The 24,040-nt window shown below is 40.2% G+C and overlaps 1 long non-coding RNA gene across 1 annotated transcript in view; it reads left to right on the top strand.

Annotated features, from left to right (window-relative positions):
* The first annotated feature begins 597 nt into the window (after window positions 1-597).
* Window positions 598-24,040, top strand: part of LOC133616574 (uncharacterized) — a 76,805-nt gene continuing 53,362 nt past the window's right edge. The window contains exon 1 of the long non-coding RNA XR_009816878.2: window positions 598-961. This is a non-coding gene — a long non-coding RNA (uncharacterized lncRNA). The remainder of the gene's footprint in view (window positions 962-24,040) is intronic.

Here is a 24,040-nt window from a genome sequence, read left to right as displayed (position 1 = left end):
ACCAATAATAAAAAAACTGATACCGATAATTTCCGATATTACATTTTAAATCATTTATCGGCCGATAATATCAACAGGCCAATATTATCGGCCGATAAATGCTTTAAAATGTAATATCGGAAATTATCGGAGGTTTTTTTTTTGGGTTGGTGCACTAATTGTAAGTGTATCTTGTGTTTTTTATGTTGATTTAATAAAAAAAAAATACCATAAGCATTTATCGACATCTCTAATGATGAGGTTAGACCAAGTTCATATCAACCAAATCCAAAAATGTCAACATGGAAGTCATAACATGTTATTGTGGTGATATACAGTGGGTGGATGTGTTAACTCCTTTTCTTTTTTTTAAGTTGCATTTGTATTATGCACTGCAAGCAATTTATTCCAAAAATGATGTCGACAATGTTTAAAAAAAAACAAAAAAAAAACTTAGTATTGAGTGCTAAGGGGGCCCCCCTCCCCTCCCGTGTTGCCGCTCCTGAGAACGATGAAGAGGAGAGACGCACTCCCTTTGTGGTGCACGGCCAAGCGAGGAGGCGCCTCTGCTGGCGTCCTGGGCCAATGGCGCGCGGCGCAGCGTGGTCGCAGTGCGCGCGCCTGACCAATGGCGCGCGGGCCCCCCTCCCCGGCTCACATGACGCCTTTTTCTATACCTTCTCCCTCCTCTCCGCTCTCAAACGCGGCGAGCCCGGGCATCGATGCAGACCTGACACCGGCTACAACCGGACGTCCAGCAGCTTTTCTCCCGGTGTTGACACGCTATGTGCTTTTCTTTCCTTTAACAAAAAGAAAAGAAAAGAAAGAAAAGCAACACGAAGATGCGCACGATGACTCTCACACGCCCGAGGAAGGACGCACTTTTTCCGCCAGCAGACGACCGGAGAGACGCCAAAAAAAAAAAAAAAGAAAAAAAAAAAGAAAAGAAAAAAAAAACGCCCATAAGTTGCCGAATTGAACCGTAAGTAAAACATTCTTATTATTCATTCATTAATATTTATCAACACTATATAGACTTTTTTTTTTTTTTTCATTTTAAATGGCATGTGACACTTTTTCCTTAGGGAAACAAATAAACATTGCAAACTATTATGAAATAATATTGTCTATTATATGACACCTTTCTTTGTGCACCCACATAAATGTTCTCTTTGTGATGCATGCAAGTGGGGGGGTTAGGAGGGGGGTAAGGGGGGGTGACGGGGCTGTCTGTCTGCACAGCGCCATAGCATGAAATATAGATAAAAAAGCACACGGGTAAACCCGATGACCCTGTCTGGCTGGCTGTGCACCCGCCTCACATGGCTCAATGAGGACAATTAGGGAGGGGGGGCGGTGGCGGGGGGGACTGCATGGGAGAAGTGTGGGGAAGAAAAAAAAAAAAAAAATGGAGTTCTTGAAGGACTCTACGAACATGGGCCGCCACTTCACTTCCACCCTCCCTGGGGCGGGATAAGGATGGACGCCCCACAACGTTGTGTTCCAAAAAGAATACGCTACAGAAATCCAGGTGCAAATGTGCCATTCCCATTGCACAGAGAGAGGTCATGTCACTCCCAGAACCTCTTTATTGATTGAGAATTGGCGGGGTCATGGTGTTTTTTTATTATTTTATTTTGGGGGGGTGGGGGGGACTCAGAAGTGATGTGCTTGTGATTTTTGAGAAAAAAAAAACAAAAAAAAACGTGGTTGTGCACAATCTAAGGGAAAGGGACCGGAGCCGTTTGATGTTCTCCGGAAAAAAGGCGTCAGATGGCTTTAATTAGGACCTGTAAAAATGGGTCTCGGAGGCGGAGCCACCAAGGAGAGGAACTGATAAAAAAAAAAAAGACAGGAGAGAAGGGGAAAGAAAGAAAAAAACGCAACACGGAATGTCACTTAGGCATCTTATCAAATTTTCATAAGCCGCCCCCCTCCCTTGTATGTAGGCAACACTCTTTGTCTGCTAGACCCCCACGCACCCCCACCAACACCAAACTACCGCCTACAGTCTCTCCAACCAAGACACCTGAAGGCGAGACATTAATGATCAAGAGAACTTCCCGTCTGGCTTCCTTTTTTTTTTCTTTTTTTTTTTTTTAATGTCGTCCCTCCGGCCCGCACGTCCCCCGTCCGTACTTTGTTGTTTGGGAGTCGGGTGTGCAAGTTTCCACGCGATTGGCGGGCTCCATCTGGTGGAACGCCAAATAATAACCCGATAAGTATTCTAATAAAGCTGATTCTGATTCTGATGACGCGACTGGTTACAATCCGACTACCGTAGGGCCGTAATAGACAATCGAGACACTGTCATTTCTCTCACTCATGTATATTCAAACACAGTGGCCAAAAAAGTACTACATATACTTGTTCAATAAAACCTTGTTTTTAATGAATGCTTAGGTCTACTACGCTACTGTGCTTTAATATTGGTCATTATGGTGGTACTGGGAGAGTGTTTTCAGAAGAAGAAAAAAAGTTTGAGAACCGCCGGTGTGTCGGATTGGAGGGCGGGTGACTCACACAGCTGCAGTAAGGAAACATCAAAAGACTTCTTCTTGGCGAGCGTTTGGTCGAACGAGATTGAGCACGGCACCTGTAATCAGTGTCTGACGTCGTCCTATCCTCGTGAGAACCGGCGTTCTCCGCAGTGTCCTCTTTACGTGTAACTCGTGACAAAAAGGAAACGTCTCGATACTTTTGAGTCAGGAGCGAAAATTGGAGTTACGAGCGTCAGTTGCCGTGGCGAACGCCACAGTGAACCCGCCCAAAACATCCGGTCTCACCCGCGAGCACAGCTGGGGGGTCGATGGTTTTCCAAGCATGGCGAGAGAATTAAAGAAAAAAATCATCACGAGCATGACACCCATCAGTCACAAAACACTGATTATACAAACTTATTCAAACTCACTTCGCAAAATAGTTGTATTAGTAAATTGAGTCAATTTATTTATATAATAGGTAATTATATAAATAACTACCTACTCAGTGGCCTAGTGGTTAGAGTGTCCGCCCTGAGATCGGTAGGTGGTGAGTTCAAACCCCGGGTCATATCGAAGACTATAAAAATGGGACCCATTACCTCCCTGCTTGGCACTCAGCATCAAAGGTTGGAATTGGGGGTTATATCACCAAAAATTATTCCCAGGCGCAGCCACCGCTGCTGCTCACTGCTCCCCTCACCTCCCAGTGGGTGGAACAAGAGGATGGGTCAAATGCAGAGGACTAATTACACGACACCTAGTGTCTGTGTGACAATCATTGGTACTTTAACTTTAACTTTAACCGTCACAACTAGGGATGTCCGATAATGGCTTTTTTGCCGATATCCGATATTACGATATTGTCCAACTCTTAATTACCGATACCGATATCAACCGATACCGATATATGCAGTCGTGGAATTAACACATTATTATGCCTAATTTGGACAACTAGGTATGGTGAAGATAAGGTCCTTTTTAAAAAAATAAATAAATAAATAAAATGAGATAAATAAATTAAAAACATTTTCTTGAATAAAAAAGAAAGTAAAACAAATATAAAAACAGTTACATAGAAACTAGTAATTCATGAAAATTTGTAAAATTAACTGTTGCCCACTGCTCCCCTCACCTCCCAGGGGGGTGATCAAGGGTGATGGGTTAAATACAGAGAATAATTTTGCCACACCTAGTGTGTGTGTGACAATCATTGGTGCTTTAACATGAACTTTAATTTTAAATAAATGACCAAATTTCAATGGTCAAATCAACGTCGGAATCAGACATTGAATAAAGGTCGTTGTTTCGTCGTTGTTTCAACGTTGCGTTTGTGTTGTGGAATATTGGTGGAGATGTGACCAAAAATTCAATGGTCAAATCGACGTCAGAACCCAACATTGATTAAACGTTGTTAAAAAGCGTGTTGTTTCAACGTTAGGTTTCAGTTGCTCAACGTCAGGACCTAATTCAACAAGTTCTCAACTTGTGCCTGCTTGGATGTTGAAGTTAAAGTTAAGTTAAAGTACCAATCATTGTCACACACGCACACACTAGGTGTGGTGAAATTTGTCCTCTGCATTTGACCCATCCCCTTGTTCACCTCCTGGGAGGTGAGGGGAGCAGTGAGCAGCAGCGGTGCCACGCCCGGGAATCATTTTTGGTGATTTAACCCCCAATTCCAACCCTTGATGCTGAGTGTCTTTGGTATGACTTGGCCGGGGTTTGAACTCACGACCTACCGATCTCAGGGCGGACACTCTAACCACTAGGCCACTGAGTAGGTAATTTGAAGCAGAACGAGTCTATAATAATATAATATATCCAAACGGTGGACTTTTATCCATGAAAATATGGATAGGCTGCGGGTGCAAGTCCACTCTCCAAGATAAATGCTGAACATTATTATGACGTCACTTCATAAAACTACCGTCTATTGCAGTGGTTCTTAAACTTTTATTTTTTATTTTTTTACCAAGCACCGCCCCAGAAAACACCCGGCTCTCCAAGTACCAACCATAATGGCCAACATTGAAATGCAGTAACGTAGTAGGCCTAAGTGTTCATTAAAGACAAGGCAGAGGTATGTTGAGTATTTTTGTCGTCCCCCCCCCACACACAGTTTGAACAGTAACACTGTGTTTGAATATAGTAAAATAAAACACAGTATTGTATTTTTCGGACTATAAGTCGCTCCGGAGTATAAGTCGCACCGGCCGAAAATGCATAATAAAGAAGGAAAAAAACATAGAAAAGTCGCACTGAAGTATAAGGCGCATTTTTGGGGGAATTTTTTTTTGATAAAACCCAACACCAAAAATAGACATTTGAAAGGCAATTTAAAATAAATAAAGAATAGTGAACAACAGGCTGAATAAGTGTACGTTATATGAGGCATAAATAACCAACTGAGAACCTGCCTGGTATGTTAACGTAACATATTATGGTAAGAGTCATTCAAATAACTATAACATATAGAACATGCTATACGTTTACCAAACAATCTGTCACTCCTAATCGCTAAATCCCATGAAATCTTATACGTCTAGTCTCTTACGTGAATGAGCTAAATAACATTATTTGATATTTTACGCTAATGTGTTAATAATTTCACACATAAGTCGCTCCTGAGTATAAGTTGCACCCCCGGCCAAACTATGAAAAAAACTGCGACATATAGTCCGAAAAATACGGTACTTGAATCCCGCAAACTAAAAGACAGCATAAGTCCAGCCCATGCATTAGATTGTGAGTTCAAACCCCGGGCCGAGTCATACCAAAGACTATAAAAATGGGACCCATTACCTCCCTGCTTGGCACTCAGCATCAAGGGTTGGAATTGGGGGTTAAATCACCAAAAATGATTCCCGGGCGCGGCCACCGCTGCTGCTCACTGCTCTCCTCACCTCCCAGGGGGGTGATCAAGGGTGATGGGTCAAATACAGAGAATAATTTCGCCACATCTAGCGTGTGTGTGACAATCATTGGTACTTTAACTTGCACATCATTAGCGTCACAAAATGCTCTTTTTGTTTCTTTGGTGTTTCTTTGCTTGTCCTTTCTTTAAAATAGACGTTTAATATTAGAGTTATTATTTTTGTAACCAGCCTAATGAGCAGCACACTTGCAGTATAAATCATTATTTCTGACTGAAAAATTCATCTTTATTGTCAGTTTAACAGGTTGAAAAATACCTGAAGATGAAATTAATACGCTCTATAATCCGATAAGTAACTATTTTTGTAGTCAAAAATAGGTAAAATGGTCTTTTATTGCCGCCTTGGTTGTCCTGTTACAAATGGAACATGTTTCATGTTCAAGTTGGGCTGTTTTTGGGGGCGATTACACTGATTTCAGTTCCTTTGACTTGAGGTACAAAGTGTTTCGAGTTGAAAGAAGAAAATGAAGCTCGTTAGTGGACACCACTAACGAATGTCCACTGCAGAGGACGCTGGGTCTCTTGCCAACCTTGAGACCTCTGAATTTGGGAGATTGGATATATATATATATATATATATATATATATATATATATCCATCCATCCATTTTCTACCGCTTATTCCCTTCGGGGTCGCGGGGGGCGCTGGAGCCTATCTCAGCTACAATCGGGCGGAAGGCGGGGTACACCCTGGACAAGTCGCCACCTTATCGCAGGGCCAACACAGATAGACGGACAACATTCACACACTAGGGCCAATTTAGTGTTGCCAATCAACCTATCCCCAGGTGCATGTCTTTGGAGGTGGGAGGAAGCCGGAGTACCCGGAGGGAACCCACGCAGTCACGGGGAGAACATGCAAACTCCACACAGAAAGATCCCGAGCCCGGGATTGAACCCAAGACTACTCAGGACCTTCGTATTGTGAGACAGATGCACTAACCCCTCTGCCACCGTGCTGCCCATATATATATATATATATATATATATATATATATATATATATTTATTTTAGGGCTGCAACTAACGATTAATTTGATAATCGATTAGTCTGTTGATTATTACTTCGATTAATCGATTAATAATTGGATAAAAGAGACAAACTACATTTCTATCCTTTCCAGTATTTTATTGAAAAAAACCAGCATACTGGCACCATACTTATTTTGATTATTGTTTTTCAGCTGTTTGTACATGTTGCAGTTTATAAATAATGGTCTATAAAAAATTTGTTTTTAAATAAATTAAAAACATTTTTAAAAATTTAAAAATTGCCTCTGCGCATGCGCATAGCATAGATCCAACGAATCGATGACTAAATTAATCCCCAATTATTTTTATAATCGATTTTAATCGATTAGTTGTTGCAGCCCTAATATATATATATATATATATATATATATATATATAAATAATTCATGAATGAGTATATCCGTTCAACCACCGTGTTCAACGGAGAAGTCTGATCTACAAAATGTGCAGGCATGAGGTCTTCCCCTTCGAGCTGTCCTGGATGAACTGAAATTATTTTTTTCCAATCATTTTGGAACTTTGCAAGCGTACTTCTTCTTCTTACTCGTCGTCGCCATGTCTCTTCTTCGTTCTACTGCTTCGTCTCTGTTACGTTTTTTGGACATTACTACTTGCCGTAGTTTTGAAGCAATGCATGATGGGAATCCGGATGTTGTGTGTCAGTGTATTAACGTGCCGGCTGGAATAAACACACGCCGAGAAATAGCTCTGTGCCTGCCTACTTTATGGGTTATAGATAAACCTATGGATAACGGAGACATATATAACAGTCTCCTTTTCAGGTGAGAGAGGACACTAAAGGCAGTGCCTTTAAGGCATGCCCCCAATATTGTTGTCCGGGTGGAAATCGGGAGAAATTCGGGGAGAATGGTTGCTCCGGGAGATTTTTTCGGGAGGGGCACTGAAATTCGGGAGTCTCCCGGGAAAATCGGCAGGCTTGGCAAGTATGGTTGTGACTAGAGATGTCCGATAATATCGGCCGATAAATGCTTTAAAATGTAGTATCGGGAATTATCGGTATCGTTTTTTTTTTGTTTGTTTTTTTATTAAATCAACATAAAAAACACAAGGTACACTTACAATTAGTGCACCAACTCAAAAAACCTCCCTCCCTCATTCACACAAAAGGGTTGTTTCTTTCTGTTATTAATATTCTGGTTCCTACATTATATATCAATATATATCAATACAGTCTGCAGGGATACAGTCCGTAAGCACACATGATTGTGTGTGCTGCTGGTCCACTAATAGTACTAACCTTTAACAGTTAATTTGACTAATTTTCATGAATTACTAGTTTCTATGTAACTGTTTTTATATTGTTTTACTTTCTTTTTTATTCAAGAAATTTTTTTTAATTTATTTATCTCATTTTATTTTATTTTTTTTTTTTTTAAAAAGGACCTTATCTTCACCATACCTGGTTGTCCAAATTAGGCATAATATTGTGTTAATTCCACGACTGCATATATCGGTATCGGTTGATATCGGTATCGGTAATTAAGAGTTGGACAATATCGGAATATCGGATATCGGCAAAAAAGCCATTATCGGACGTCCCTAGTTGTGACGGTTAAAGTTAAAGTTAAAGTACCAATGATTGTCACACAGACACTAGGTGTCGTGTAATTTGTCCTCTGCATTTGACCCATCCTCTTGTTCCACCCCCTGGGAGGTGAGGGGAGCAGTGAGCAGCAGCGGTGGCCGCGCCCGGGAATCATTTTGGTGATTTAACCCCCAATTCCAACCCTTGATGCTGAGTGCCAAGCAGAGAGGTAATGGGTCCCATTTTTTTATAGTCTTTGGTATGACTCGGCCCGGGATTTGAACTCGCAACCTACCGATCTCGGGGCGGACACTCTAACCACTAGGCCGGTGTTTTTCAACCTTTTTTGAGCCAAGGCACATTTTTTGCGTTGAATAAATCCGGAGGCACACCACCAGCAGACGTCATTAAAAAACGAAACTCAGTTGACAGTAAAAAGTCGCAATTGTTGGATATGACTTTAAACCATAACCAAGCATGCATCACTATAGCTCTTGTCTCAAAGTAGGTGTACTGTCACCACCTGTCACATCACGCCCTGACTTATTTGGAGTTTATTGCTGTTTTCCTGTGTGTATTGTTTTAGTTTTTGTCTTGCGCTCTTATTTTAATAGCTTTTTCTCTTTTTTTGGATGTCCTTTGTGGACGCCGTCTATGCGCCACACTAAGTCTTTGCTGTTGTTCAGCATTCTGTTTTTGTTTACTTTGCAGCCAGTTCAGTTTTAGTTTCGTTCTGCATTGCCATCCCTAAGCTTCAACGCCTTTTCTTAGGGGCACTAACCTTTTGTTTATTTTTGGTTTAAGCATTAGATACCTTTTTTACCTGCACGCTGCCTCCCGCTGTTCCGACATCTACAAAGCAATTAGCTACCAGCTACCACCTACTGATATGGAAGAGTGTTACACGGTTACTCTGCCGAGCTCTAGACAGCACCGACACTCAACAACAGCACATCATTTGCAGACTATAATTACTGGTTTGCAAAACATATTTTTAACCCAAATAGGTGAAATTAGATAATCTCCCACGGAAACACCAGACTGTATCTCATGGCACGCTAGTGTGGTTGAAAAACACTGCACTAGGCAACTGAGTAGGTTGGTATGGTTGTGGCGGTGTAGGCTGCTATCTGTATCTCCAACCTCCGAAATGAAACATTCGCTTCAGAGTTTGAAAATGTGAAAAAACAAAGGTGTTTTTTTTGTTGTTGTTTTTTTTTCTATTTCAACCTTTTTTTTTTTAATGAGGCCCTCTGATGCTGACAGTCACACGGGGGCGACTGACTTTTTTATTATTATTTTTTTTATTATTTTTTTTTAGCCGCGGGGCTGAAAGTCGCTTCTTGAAGTCGTGCGAAAAAGAAACGCTAATTATAGGCGGCCCCGGTTTCGACTTCTTCAAGAGCTTCTCCCAAGTGTTGGTCGGGGATTACATCATCCGCATGCTGTTGCATCGGGTCGGTAATGAGACGGATTATTTCACGGGGAAACGACAGCTCGGTTGTTGGATCTATACATAATATATTTATAGTTAGATTTTTTTTTTTTTTTTTTTTTGGTCGCAGCTGTCAAACAACAAACAGGGATGTTGATTATCCCAGCATTGACAGTTCTGGTAAACATGTTTGTTGGAGGATTATTTTCAGCCCGGGCTTCAAAAACAGCGTAATCTCGTCACATGTGACAAGGAGGGGGGGAGGGGGGTGCACAGGGGTCCAGTCGCGACCTCGACGCTTGTTTGTGTGCATTGGCTGACTTGTGTATATCGCGGCGTCAAGGAGATTGAGGATGTGTCTTCCTTCGCCGCTAGGCTTTGAAGGGGGAAGTAATAAAAAAGTTCAATGGGTGCAACAAGCTGTTCTTCCCTCCTACACTTTGAGGCTCTCTACCTGGGGATGAATAGGAGGCCCCTCCATAACGAAGGGGGGGGGAAGAGGACATTTTATTGAAGGATGTGGTCGGCGGGTGAGGGGACGCGGTTACAACTTCTAGACACTCGGTGTGAAATAGCCGACCGCTCCTGATGCGTCGGACATGCGAACGAATTAAACAGTTTAAGTAGGTCAAATGTAAACAATTCCGTGGTGCAAAATAGTGCGACCGTGCGACCTCCGCGCTAATGACCGGACAATCACAAAGACGCAGATTAGGATTTTCGCTCGGCGGATTTATGCGCGGACGGGGTGAAGTCATGGTCAGCGCCGAGTCATTCAATTAACAGTGTGCCCTTTCCTTGGGAAAAGCCCCCAGCCGTGAAGAGGTTAATTGTTTTTGAATCTCCATCCGTGGGGACAAAATGGACGAACGGGGGGGCGAGGGGGGGAATAATTGGGCCCCGGCTGTGGATTACCGCAGCCGTGAAGAGGAAGGTGGAGGGCGGAAACGCAAGCGATGGGGGTGTGAAAGGCCCGCGTTGTGCGAGCCGGCCGCGGGGGTCGTCTGGTAGAGGGAGCGCTCGGTTTCTGTTTAGCCCACGAGGTGACCCTTGACCCCTGCTCGCATGCTCCTCCTTGCTCCAGGTGCGAGCCCTCACCCCCTGCCATCTCCCACACTAGACGAGTTAATTTTTCCCCCCCACACAAAAACTCCATTCTCTTTTTATTTATTTTTTTCGCCGCCGTTCCTTTTCAGGGGTTAAAGCGAGGGGTCCGTATTGCGGGCGGGGTCGGGGGTCGAGAAAGTTTTGATTGATAAGACTTCTATTGCTTTTTTTATATTCCCCTCTGCAATTTTTCCACAATGTCTTTAAATTAGTGCTGTCAAACCATTACATGTGTTATTCCGTTTAAATTTAGTTTGCCGCTATTAATTGGTTCCGGACATGACCGCAAAGTAGGAATCATTATCTATAAATCAAATATGTTCATTGGAAAAAAAACTGTTTAAGACCTTCTAAATACACCTGTCAACATTACGAGAGCCCTTAAGACATGAAATAACACCCTTTTAGTCACCTTTACACTCCTGGTAATAATGCCTGAGGCTGAGCCAATCAGTGGCCATGATACTGAACGGCGCGCTCTGATTGGTTAGGTTTCCTCTAGTGGCCAATACTATTGCAGTAGTGTTATGTTTAGTTTATTTAGCCATTTTAATGCTTTAAAATGTTTGATTTATGAACGAAACATGTAATCCAAGCAAACTACTTGTTACTTGTAATCAATTTTAATAGTTACACTCAAACTATTTATCAAATCTTTTTTCTAATAGAATTAATTGTTTTATCGTTGTGGCAATACAATTTTAAATAATCATTATTAGTTGCAATTTGTATTAGTTACACTCAAACGAGATATCAAAGCAACATAATATTCTAATAAGCTATTTTACAATACAATAAATGGATTTAATTAATTAATTAATTAATTAAGTCACGTAGTGTTAAAAGCCAAAGAATAAAAGTGGGTCTTAACACGAGGCTTAAAACACTCCACTGAACAGAAAAGGAATGCTGGACGACAGCAAAAACTTACGGCGTCCACATAGTACATCCGTACATGACATGGCAATTGACAATGTCCACACAAAGACGGATAGCAACAACTTAAATAGCCTTGCTTGCTGACACGAAGCAGGTGCTACGTGAAACTGCTCGGTTGGTAGAGCGGCCGTGCCGGCAACTTGAGGGTTCCAGGTTCGATCCCCGCTTCCGCCATCCTAGTCACTGCCGTCGTGTCCTTGGGCAAGACACTTGTCCCACCTGCTCCCAGTGCCACCCACACTGGTTTAAATGCAACTTAGATATTGGGTTTCACTATGTAAAAGCGCTTTGAGTCACAAGAGAAAAAGCGCTATATAAATATAACTCACTTCACTTCGCTACGCAAAACAAAAGTACAACTGAACTGGCTACAAAGTAAACAATCCAATCCACTTTATTTGTATAGCACATTTAAACAACAGAAATGTTTCCAAAGTGCCGCACAGCAATATTCAAAACAATATTCAAATATTATCCTTAGCTCCACCAATGACTGAATAAAAAAACAAAAAATAAATAAATATAAAACCAATATAAAAATAAATATGATTAAAAACGATTAAAACAATAAATAGAAATCAACATTTTAAAAACACAGAGGACCACACAACTCACGTAATAAAAGTGGGTCTTAACACGGGACTTAAAACACTCCACTGAACAGAAACGGAATGCTGGACGACAGCAAAAACTTACGGCGTCCACAAAGTACATCCGTACATGACACGGCAATCGACAATGTCCACACAAAGAAGGGTAGCAACAACTTAAATAGCCTTGCTTGCGAACACAAAGCAGTTGCGGGGAATAGCACTCAAAGGACGACATGAAACTACTACAGGAAAACACAGACAAAACAGGAATGGCCACCAAAATAACAGCGCAAGACAAGAACTAAAACACAGGAAAACACCACCAATTAATTTTTAACGTTTTCTGCCGTATTTTTTTATGAAAAAAATGTGCCTTGCCTCAAAAAAAGGTTGAAAAACACTGTTATACACCATGTATATATAAGGGGTACCCGTGGAAAGCGTTAAAGTCTACTTGAAGGAGAAAGGGAGCTGGTTCAAATGTAACTTAGATATTGGGTGTCACTATGTAAAAGCGCTTTGAGTCACTAGAGAAAAAGCGCTATATAAATATAACTCACTTTACTTCGCTACACAAAACAAAAGTAAAACTGAACTGACTACAAAGTAAACAATCCAATCCACTTTATTTGTATAGCACATTTAAACAACAGAAATGTTTCCAAAGTGCTGCACAGCAATATTCAAAACAATATTCAAATATTATCCTTAGCTCCACCAATGACGGAATAAAAAAACAAAAAATAAATAAATATAAAACCAATATAAAAACAATATAAAATAAATATAATTAAAAATTATTTTAAAGGGTAAAACCAATTAAAACAATAAATAGAAATCAACATTTTAAAAACACCAAGGATCACAGAGGACCACACAACTCACGTAGTGTTAAAAGCCAAAGAATAAAAGTGGGTCTTAACACGAGACTTAAAACACTCCACTTAACAGCAACGGAATGCTGGACGACAGCAAAAACTTACGGCATCCACAAAGTACATCCGTACATGACATGGCAATCAACAATGTCCACACAAAGAAGGGTAGCAACAACTTAAATGGCCTTGCTTGCTAACACAAAGCAGGTGCGGGTAATAGCGCTCAAAGGACGACATGAAACTGCGACAGGAAAACACCAACAAAACAGGAAGGGCCACCAAAATAACAGCGCAAGACAAGAACTAAAACACAAGAAAACACCACTGTCGTATTTTTTAATGAAAAAAATGTGGCTTGCCTCAAAAACAGGTCGAAAAAACACTGTTATACAGCATGTATTAATAAGGGGTACCCACGGAAAGCGTTAAAGTCTACTTGAAGGAGAAAGGGAGCTGGTTTAAATGTAACTTAGATATTGGGTTTCACTATGTAAAAGCACTTTGAGTCACTAGAGAAAAAGCGCTATATAAATATAACTCACTTTACTTCGCTACGCAAAACAAAAGTAAAACTGAACTGGCTACAAAGTAAACAAACGGAATGCTGGACGACAGCAAAAACTTACGGTGTCCACAAAGTACATCCGTACATGACATGGCAATCGACAATGTCCACACAAAGAAGGATAGCATCAACTTAAATAGCCTTGCCTGCTAACACAAAGCAGGTGCGGGGAATAGCGCTCAAAAGACGACATGAAACTGCTACAACAAAACAGGAAGGGCCACCAAAATAACAGCGCAAGACAAGAACTAAAACACAGGAAAACACCAACAAACTCAAAAGAAGGCACGACGACCTGGTGGAGTTTCATTTTTTAACGTTTTCTGCCGTATGTTTTTATGAAAAAAATGTGCCTTGCCTCAAAAAAAGGTTGAAAAACACTGTTATACATTATGTATATATAAGGGGTACCCGCGGAAAGCGTTAAAATCTACTTGAAGGAGAAAGGGAGCGCGGCCGTAACACAAAGTATTTTCTTTCCCCTCTAAAATGTTTGCTCTCCCGGAAAATTGATGTCACGTCTTTTTTTTTTTTTTTTCCCAAAAGGGGGGGGGGGGTTAAAAGAAAATGATGACTTGACACGCTGCAATAATCACAGGAGTGCTAATCAGAAGCATGTCATGTATAATTACTGCAGTGTTTGCTAACAGCGCCTGCAAATCACCTCGGGCCATTAGCGAAAGTTTCCCCCGCGCTATTAATAAGCGTTAATACATCTCGAGAAGACGTGGATGGAGCAAGCCCTTCGGCATGGCCCGCCGGTTAAAAGCGCCGTGAGGTTAATGAACTAATCTGCATACATGCGCCCCGCCATCTGGGCGGAGTGACGAGGCAGCTGCTCGGCGCTCCACACTGTTGCGCCGCGCATGGAGGAGCATGGCAGCTCCCCAGAGCTTGATGAACACATTTAACATTAGGCCTGTGGTTAAAGGCATTCGTTAAAAAATGAAAAAAAAAGCGTAAAGTGACATATTTCTCTCTGTCGAACGCTACACCGTCTGACGTAGAAATAGTTGCCCAGTCGTGTGAATGGAGAGACAAAAAAACGATCAAAACAGAGCAAAATACGCTGTTAAAGTTAACCCTTGTGCGGTGTTCGGGTCTGTCGGACCCGTTTTTATTGTCTATTAAAAGAAAAATGATACAATTAATTCATTTTTCAAACTGAGACTCACTGACTTTGGCTCATTTTCTGTGAAGAACATATATCAGAATACATATTTAATGACCACACCCCCCCTACACATTTCTATTACGTATAAGAAGTCCGGGTCCACTGGACTCGGGGCTAATAGAAGTGTGGAAATTGATGTTCTGTGTACCACACGCACAGCAGGCCTAGACAGGAGGAGGACAGAGTGCTAGATATATCCTGTGGTGTACCCCAGGGATCAATACTGGGACCAAGATTGTTCAATCTTTATATAAACGACATTTGTAAGGTTACAAAGGACTTAAAGTTGGTTTTATTTGCAGACGACCCAACTGCTTTCTGTTCAGGAGAGAGCACACAGAAGATAATACAAATAATAACAGAAGAAATGAACACATTAAAAAGATGGTTTGACAAAAACAGACTATCTTTGAATCTCAGTAGAATTAAAATAATGCTATTTGGTAACAGTAGAAAAGAGCATCATACACAAATACAAATAGCCACGGAGTAGACATAGAAAGAGTAAAAGAAACTAGATTTTTGGGAGTATTAATAGATGATCAAATGAACTGGAAATCTCATATACAAAACATACAACATAAGGTGGCAAAAAACATTTCAATAATGAATAAAGCAAAATATGTCCTGGGCCAAAAATCACTGCATATTCTCTACTGCTCGCTAGTGTTACCATATCTGAGTTATTGTGCAGAAATATGGGGAAATAACTACAAACGTGCGCTACATTCGCAAACCGTGTTACAAAAAAGATCAGTTAGAATAATACATAATGTTGGATATAGAGAACATACAAACCCTTTATTTATTAAGTCAAAAATATTAAAGTTTGGTGATTTGGTAAAATTGCAAACAGCTAAAATGATGTATAAAGCAAACTATATAACCTGCTACCAAAGAATGTACAACAATTCTTCTCAACTAAAGAGGAGAAATATAACCTTAGAGGAAAAAATAATTTAAAACATTTATATGCACGTACAACACTTAGAACTTTTAGCATATCAGTATGTGGAATTAAATTATGGAATGAAAAATTGTACTGATATGATCCAGAGGTTGTTCAAAATAATAGTGCTTACAAAGTACAAAGAAGAAGAATTATGAGAAATACTTTCAACCTTATTGAAAATAAAATATTCTTCATCTCAGTATGTTAATAATGACTGAATTAATTAATTAATGACATATTACAAAACTGTTGTATACTAATTCATAGATGTTATTTTATTATATAAAAAGGTCAGTAAATGATTCTATATATTTGTAAACGCTCTGAAGTGGGAAAGGGGTAGGATTAAATAAGCTTAGCTTCTTCCTACTCCTTTTCGGGCATGATGTAAAATGAAATGATATGAAATTGTGTGATGTATTATGATGTAAGTGTGTTCATGTTCGAAATAAACTAAAGAATGAAAGAAAAAAGTGTAGGTACGCAGAACATCAGAGGGTCAAATGTGCGAGAAAATGAGAGCAGACAGTGTTGACGAACAATGTTGCAACCTTGTGTGGGAACCGCAGGTGCAGGAACACAAAAGAAGTATCCCTGTGGGATGCAGAAACTGGCAGATAAATTTTCCGTGCAACGTTCATATTGTTGTTACTCAGCCAGCGTTTGTGGGTCTGATGGACCCGTTGCATTTTGTGGCTTTTAATGCCTCACAATCAAACACTTTTAAGTTAAAATACTGAACAGATGTTTATTGGGATAAGGTAAACATCTGTTCAGGATTTTAACATAAAAGTGTTTGATTGTGAGGCTCTTAATTAGTCATTGATAAGTACTTATCAATGCCTTATTCTGCATGACCTTATTATACAACTAGTAAGCCATTAACTAAAGACTATAACTACAAAAAAAGGAAGTAAACAAAAGGCGCGCACAGTGGCGGAGAACAAACTATGAAACCAAAAGACTATAGCAAAAAAAAGTACAAACGAAAAGCGCGCACAGTGGCGGAGAACAAACTATGAAACCAAAAGACTATAGCATTAATAAACAAAAACTTACTTGGCTTGGACAAAAGTAGCAGCATGAATGATGGACATGAAAACAAGTGTCAGGAATGTGAAGAGCATAAATGTGAGGATGTCACCAGAAAGACAAACTGAAAAACAATGAACTTAAATACTACAGACATGATTAACGAAAACAGGTGCGTGACTCAAAACGTGAAACAGGTGCGTGACGTGACAGGTGAAAACTAATGGGTTGCTATGGTGACAAACAAGAGTGGACAATGAGTCCAAACGTGGAACAGGTGAAACTAATGGGTAATCATGGCAACAAGACAAGGGAGTGAAAAGCCAGAAACTAAAAAGTCCAATAACTAAACAAAACATGACTAAGACAAAACATGATTACACAGACATGACACTAACCCTAACCCTAACCCTTATATGTTCCCCTAGTGTCCAAATGAATGTTAATTAAGTAAGTCTTTGTTACATTTTGTGGCTTTTAATGCCTCACAATCAAACACTTTTATGTTAAAATACTGAACAGATGTTTATTGGGATAAGGTAAACATCTGTTCAGGATTTTAACATAAAAGTGTTTGATTGTGAGGCATTAAAAGCCACAAAATGCAACGGGTCCATCAGACCCACAAACGCTGGCTGAGTAACAACAACATGAACATTACACAAGGGTTAAAGTTAAAGTGCCAATGATTGTCACACACACACTAGGTGTGGCAAAATTATCCTCTGCATTTGACCCATTGCCCTTGATCACCCCCTGGGAGGTGAGGGGAGCAGTGAGCAGCAGCGGTGGCCGCACCCGGGAATAATTTTTGGGTGATTCAACCCCCAATTCCAACCCTTGATGCTGAGTGCCAAGCAGGGAGGTAATGGGTCCCATTTTTATAACGTGTATGATTTAGCCATTGTAGATTTTTTTTTTTTTACTGTGGTTTATATCACAAGGGATATCAACACCCCAGATGATGTCATTCAATTATTCAAGAAGTGTAACTTAGTCTTAGAATCCCCCGGTTGCATAAAACCGACACAGTCATTGGCAGCATTCAGACACCAATAGTATTAAAATGACAACTAGGTGTATATCAGCCTGATATCAAATGGTAAATGGGTTATACTTGTATAGCGCTTTTCTACCTTCAAGGTACTCAAAGCGCTTTGACACTATTTCCACATTCACCCATTCACACACACACACATTCACACACTGATGGCGAGAGCTGCCATGCAAGGCAGCTAACCACGACCCATCAGGAGCAAGGGTGAGGTGTCTTGCTCAAGGACACCAACGAACGTGACGAGGTTGGTAGAAGGTGGGGATCGAACCAGGAACCCTCAGGTTGCTGGCACGGCCACTCTCCCCAGAAAAAAAAATAAAGTATCGGCTTGCGTCAAAGGTGCCAATGGCTAATACCGTCTTTTTCGGACTATAAGTCGCAGTTTTTTTTCATAGTTTGGCCGGGGGTGCGACTTATACTCAGGAGCGACTTACGTGTGAAATTATTAACACATTACCGTAAAATATCAAATAATGTTATTTAGTTCAGAGGTCGGGAACCTTTTTGGCTGAGAGAGCCATGAAAGCCAAATATTTTAAAATGTATTTCCGTGAGAGCCATATAATATTTTTTAACACTGAATACAACCAAATGCGTTCATTTTTAAATAAGATCAACATTGTTTTTAGTATAATAAGTCTCTTATTCTTTTTAATAACATTGCTAACCAATAATAAATAAAATACCATTAATGCGACTTCTTGAACATGTGCGGTAGAAAACGGATGAATGGATTAATATGCATGAGAATGTTTTATATTTTGAACGTTATTTTTAACACTGTGATTACCAGCGGAATTATTCATTACTTATCGTGTTAAGCAATGTCGGATAAGATGTATCTGAGAGCCAGATGCAGTCATCAAAAGAGGCACATCTGGCTCGAGAGCCATAGGTTCCCTACCCCTGATTTAGCTCATCCACGTAAGAGACTAGACCAGGGGTCGGCAACCCGCGGCTCTAGTCTTTAGCGCCGCCCTAGTGGCTCTCTGGAGCTTTTTCAAAAATGTATGAAAAATGGAAAAAGATGAGGGGGAAAAAATATATTTTTTGTTTTAATATGGTTCCTGTGGGAGGACAAACATGACACAAACCTCCCTAATTGTTACAAAGCACACTGTTTATATTAAACATGCTTCACTGATTCGAGTATTTGGCGAGCGCCGTTTTGTCCTACTAATTTTGGCGGTCTTTGAACTCACCGTAGTTTGTTTACATGTATAACTTTCTCCGACTTTCTAGGACGTGTTTTATGCCACTTCTTTGTCTCATTTTGTCCACCAAACGTTTAAGGTTGTGCATGAAAGGTGAGTTTTTTTTATGTTATTGACTTGTGTGGAGTGCTAATCAGACATATTTGGTCACTGCATGACTGCAAGCTAATCGATGCTAACATGCTATTTAGGCTAGCTATATGTACATATTGCATCATTATGCCTCATTTGTAGCTATATTTGAGGTCATTTAGTTTCCTTTAAGTCCTCTTAATTCAATTTATATCTCATGACAGACTATCTGTATGTGATATGGCTTTTATTTTTTTGCGGCTCCAGACAGATTTGTTTTTGTATTTTTGGTTCAATATGGCTCTTTCAACATTTTGGGTTGCCGACCCCTGGACTAGACGTACAAGATTTCATCGGATATAGCGTTATAGTTATTTGAGTGACTCTTACTCCTACTTATCTCGGACCTCATCCAAATGTACACCCCTGCACGCGCTCTGAGGTCCGAGAGCCAGCTCCAGCTCGTGGTGCCCAAGACCAGACTTAAATCCAGGGGAGACAGGGCCTTCTCTGTGGTCGGCCCTAAGCTCTGGAACACTCTGCCCCTCCATGTTCAAACTGCTCCCACAGTGGAGTGGTTTATGTCTCGTCTTAAGACCCACTTTTATTCTTTGGCTTTTAGCACTATGTGAGTTGTGTTGTCCTCTGTGTTTTCTTTTTATAAATTTTGATTTCTATTTACTTTTTTAATTGGTTTTTCCCTTTAAAATCGTTTTTAATCATATTTATTTTATATTGTTTTTATATTTGTTCTAAATTTATTATGTTTTTGTTTTTATTCAGTCATTGGTGGAGCTAAGGATATTATTTGATTATTGTTTTTAATATTGTTTTTAATATTGTTTTTAATATTGTTGTGCAGCACTTTGGAAACATTTTTGTTGTTTAAATGTGCTATATAAATAAAGTGGATTGGATTGGATTGGATCTTACCATAATATGTTACGTTAACATACCAGGCATGTTCTCAGTTGGTTATTTATGCGTCATATAACGCAGTGTTTTTCAACCACTGTGCCGCGGCACACTAGCCGTGAGATACAGTCTGGTGTGCCGTGGGAGATTGTCTAATTTCACCTATTTGGGTTAAAAATATTTTTTGCAAACCAGTAATTATAGTCTGCGAATTATGTGTTGTTGTTGTTGAGTTTTGGTGTTGTCTAGAGCTCGGCAGAGTAACCGTGTAATACTCTTCCATATCAGTAGGTGGTAGCCGGTAGCTAATTGCTTTGTAGATGTCGGGAACAGCGGGAGGCAGCGTGCAGGTAAAAAAGGTATCTAATGCTTAAACCAAAAATAAACAAAAGGTGAGTGCCCCTAAGAAAAGGCATTGAAGCTTAGCGAAGGCTATGCAGAATGAAACTAAAACTGATCTGGCTACAAAGTAAATAGAAACAGAATGCTGGACGACAGCAAAGACCTACTGCGAAGCAAAGACGGCGTCCACAATGTACATCCGAACATGACGTGACAATCGACAATGTACCCACAAAGAAGGATAAAAACAACTGAAATATTCTTGATTGCTAAAACAAAGTAGATGCGGGAAATATCGCTCAAAGGAAGACATGAAACTGCTACAGGAAAATACTGAAAAAAGAGAAAAAGCCACCAAAATAGGAGCGCAAGACAAGAACTAAAACACTACACACAGGAAAACAGCTAAAAACTCAAAATAAGTCAGTGCGTGATGTGACAGGTGGTGACAATACACCTACTTTGAGACAGGAGCTAAATTGATGCATGCTTGGTTATGGTTTAAAGCAGGCCTGGGCAATTATTTTACTCGGAGGGCCAGATTTAGATAAAAAAGTGTGTCTGGGGGCCGGTATATCTATTTTTAGGAACACTAATACAAAACCTCACAATAATGATTGAAAGCTAAAAACGTTATGACACACCGCCTTAAAAAACGGAATGGAATTTTAGATTTTTTGTTACTGAATGAGACACCCAGAATGTACATGAAAATAAAGAATGTGGGATTTACAATATTAACTATGAATGATAAAACACTGAATATTGACAACATATTTGACAAATCAACCGAAACGCAACCAAAATGCAACAAACATAGTGAAAAAAACCCCACCTACAATCTGAGATATCTCATAGTGACCATAGTAAGTAATTAGATGACCATAGTAACTAATTAGATGACCATAGTAACTAGTATATGATGCAGATTCCAAGCATTGAAAGACTTTGTATAGTTGAAGACTTCCCGTCAATAGAAAACATCACTGCACATCATAATGGCAGCTACACTTTCCATCTTAAACATCTAAAACAATTATTTGGGAATGTCTGGCAGGCCAGATTGAAAAGCACAACGGGCTGCACAGGTCTGCTTTAAAGTCATATCCAACAATTGCGACGACAACTTTTTACTGTCAACTGAGTTTAGTTTTTTAATGATTTCTGCTGGTGGTGTGCCTCCGGATTTTTTCAACGTAAAAAATGTGCCTAGGCTCAAAAAAAGGTTGAAAAACACTGATATAACGTACACTTATTCAGCCTGTTGTTCACTATTCTTTATTTATTTTAAATTGCCTTTCAAATGTCTATTCTTGGTGTTGGGCTTTATCAAATAAATTTCCCCAAAAAATGCGACTTATATATGTTTTTTTCTTTCTTTATTATGCATTTTCGGCTGGTGCGACTTATACTCAGGTGCGACTTATACTCCGAAAAATAGGGTACTGAATACGCTCTATAGTCCGATTAGCCGACTAATTGACCATTTTTGTAGTCAAAAATAGGTAACATTCTCTTTGTTGTCGTGTTACAAATGGAACCTTCTTAAGATGCTATTTTACCAGAGGACACAATGAGGACATCCTGTGATCAATGAAAGTGAGTAAAAACAGGGATATGGCTCTTAAAAAAAAAAAAAAAAAAAAAAAAAAAAAAAAATCAAAGGCTCCGGCTGGCATGGCCATGATTGCACCCTGCCTGCTGGAATCAGATAAGGAAGCGGGGCCCTAGCGGGAAAAGGTTGTCGGGCCCCGGGGCAGCTTGACTTGACCGCGATCTCTCATTGGCCCCACTGGTTGTGCTGATGTGCAAACCCAAAAGTGAGCAACATCTATTTAATAGGGTACGTGTTGAAGCACAGCTGAGGGGTATGACTGCTTAATGGGGACCATAATAATCTCTGCAGGATGCACGCCGAGAAATAAACGCTGCCATTTCTCAAAGCCTTCTGTCGGCCTCCCCGGATGACGGCTTTTATCGTCCCTCTTCGCTTTAAAGAAAAAAATATTCTCGCCTTTGTGCGGTGAGAGAGTTTGTCACAGATTCGCTCTTTGTACTGCAAACAGAGGGGAGTTAAAGGACGGCGCTGGTGAGCGGGTCAAGGATTGGGGAACAATAACGCCGCAATCAGGGTTGAAGAGGGATAACTTTCATGTTTGATGATGGCCGAGTTGAATAATGTGATTTAAATGAGGAGGCGGGTTGGAGTCATTTGTCAGCTGCGCCGCTGTACTCGTTATAGAATCCTCCGCCATGCCTTGCGCTGACGTAGGCACCGCTGGAGCTTCTGTTCTGAGAAGCGAGCTGGTGCAACATTTATGCGGCGGCGAAGATGAAAAGACATCATGGCTTCCGTTCGTGTCAGCAAATTTACCCCTCCGAGTTGACTCGAGAGTTTGCCTCTTCTTTCTCACACAAAACTGCACTGATGACTACCGTATTTTTCGGAGTATAAGGCGCACCGGAGTATAAGGCGCACCGGCCGAAAATGCATAATAAAGAAGGAAAAAAACATATATAAGTCGCATTTTTGGGGGAAATTTATTTGATAAAACCCAACACCAAGAATAGACTAAGTAGGTTTGATATAATATTGAAAATAATTAAAACTAAGAGTAAGATTACTAACTCAGTGTTAATATAGGAAAGTTGGAAAGTTGGGGCTCGAGGTAAAACAGGTCAAGAACCCCTGGCCTGTCCTATAGTAACCAGCTCAGTGGCCTTGTGGTTAAAGTGTCCGCCCTGAGACTGGGAGGTCGTGAGTTCAAACCCCGGCTGAGTCATACCAAAGACTACAAAAAATGGGACCCATTACCCTATTTTTCGGACACACAGTTTGAACAGTAACACTGTGTTTGAATATAGTAAAATAAGACACAGTATTGTATTTTTCGGACTATAAGTCGCTCCGGAGTATAAGTCGCACCAGCCGGGAATGCATAATAAAGAAGGAAAAAAACATATATAAGTCGCATTTTTTGGGGAAATTTATTTGATAAAACCCAACACCAAGAATAGACATTTGAAAGGCAATTTAAAATAAATAAAGAATAGTGAACAACAGGCTGAATAAGTGTACGTTATATGAGGCATAAATAACCAACTGAGAACGTGCCTGGTATGTTAACGTAACATATTATGGTAAGAGTCATTCGAATAACTATAACATATAGAACATGCTATACGTTTACCAAACAATCTGTCACTCCTAATCGCTAAATCCCATGAAATCTTATACGTCTAGTCTCTTACGTGAATGAGCTAAATAATATTATTTGATATTTTACGGTAATGTGTTAATAATTTCACACATAAGTCGCTCCTGAGTATAAGTCGCACCCCCGGCCAAACTATGAAAAAAACTGCGACTTAGAGTCCGAAAAATACGGTACTTCCTTATGTGTTGCAAGTAGGGTTGTACGGTATACCGGTATTAGTATAGTACCGCGATACTAATGAATCATTTTCGGTACGATACCGTCTCTGAAAAGTACTGTCATTGCTGGTTTACGAGCAGACGAGCATGTTCGGCGGCACACACAGAGTACTTACAAGCAGACACAGTGTGTAGACAGAAAAGGGAGAACGGACGCATTTTGGCTTAAAAACTAACGATAAAGGTGAAGTTATAACACTCAGGAAGAGGTGCTTTAAGACATGGCTAGTTAGCTAGCGGCTAACGTCCATCCGCCGTCATAGTGTTTTAGCTACTTCTAAATCACTAATCCTGGTCTCCATGGCGACAAATAAAGTAAGTTTCTTACAAGTATCATCCCTGCAAGACGAGGAA

This window comes from Nerophis lumbriciformis, linkage group LG14 (assembly GCF_033978685.3).
Source record: "Nerophis lumbriciformis linkage group LG14, RoL_Nlum_v2.1, whole genome shotgun sequence".
NCBI classification, from domain to species: domain Eukaryota; kingdom Metazoa; phylum Chordata; class Actinopteri; order Syngnathiformes; family Syngnathidae; genus Nerophis; species Nerophis lumbriciformis.
The sequence above is the reverse complement of the archived record's forward strand: the minus strand, read 5'-3'. Positions and strand labels throughout refer to the sequence as shown.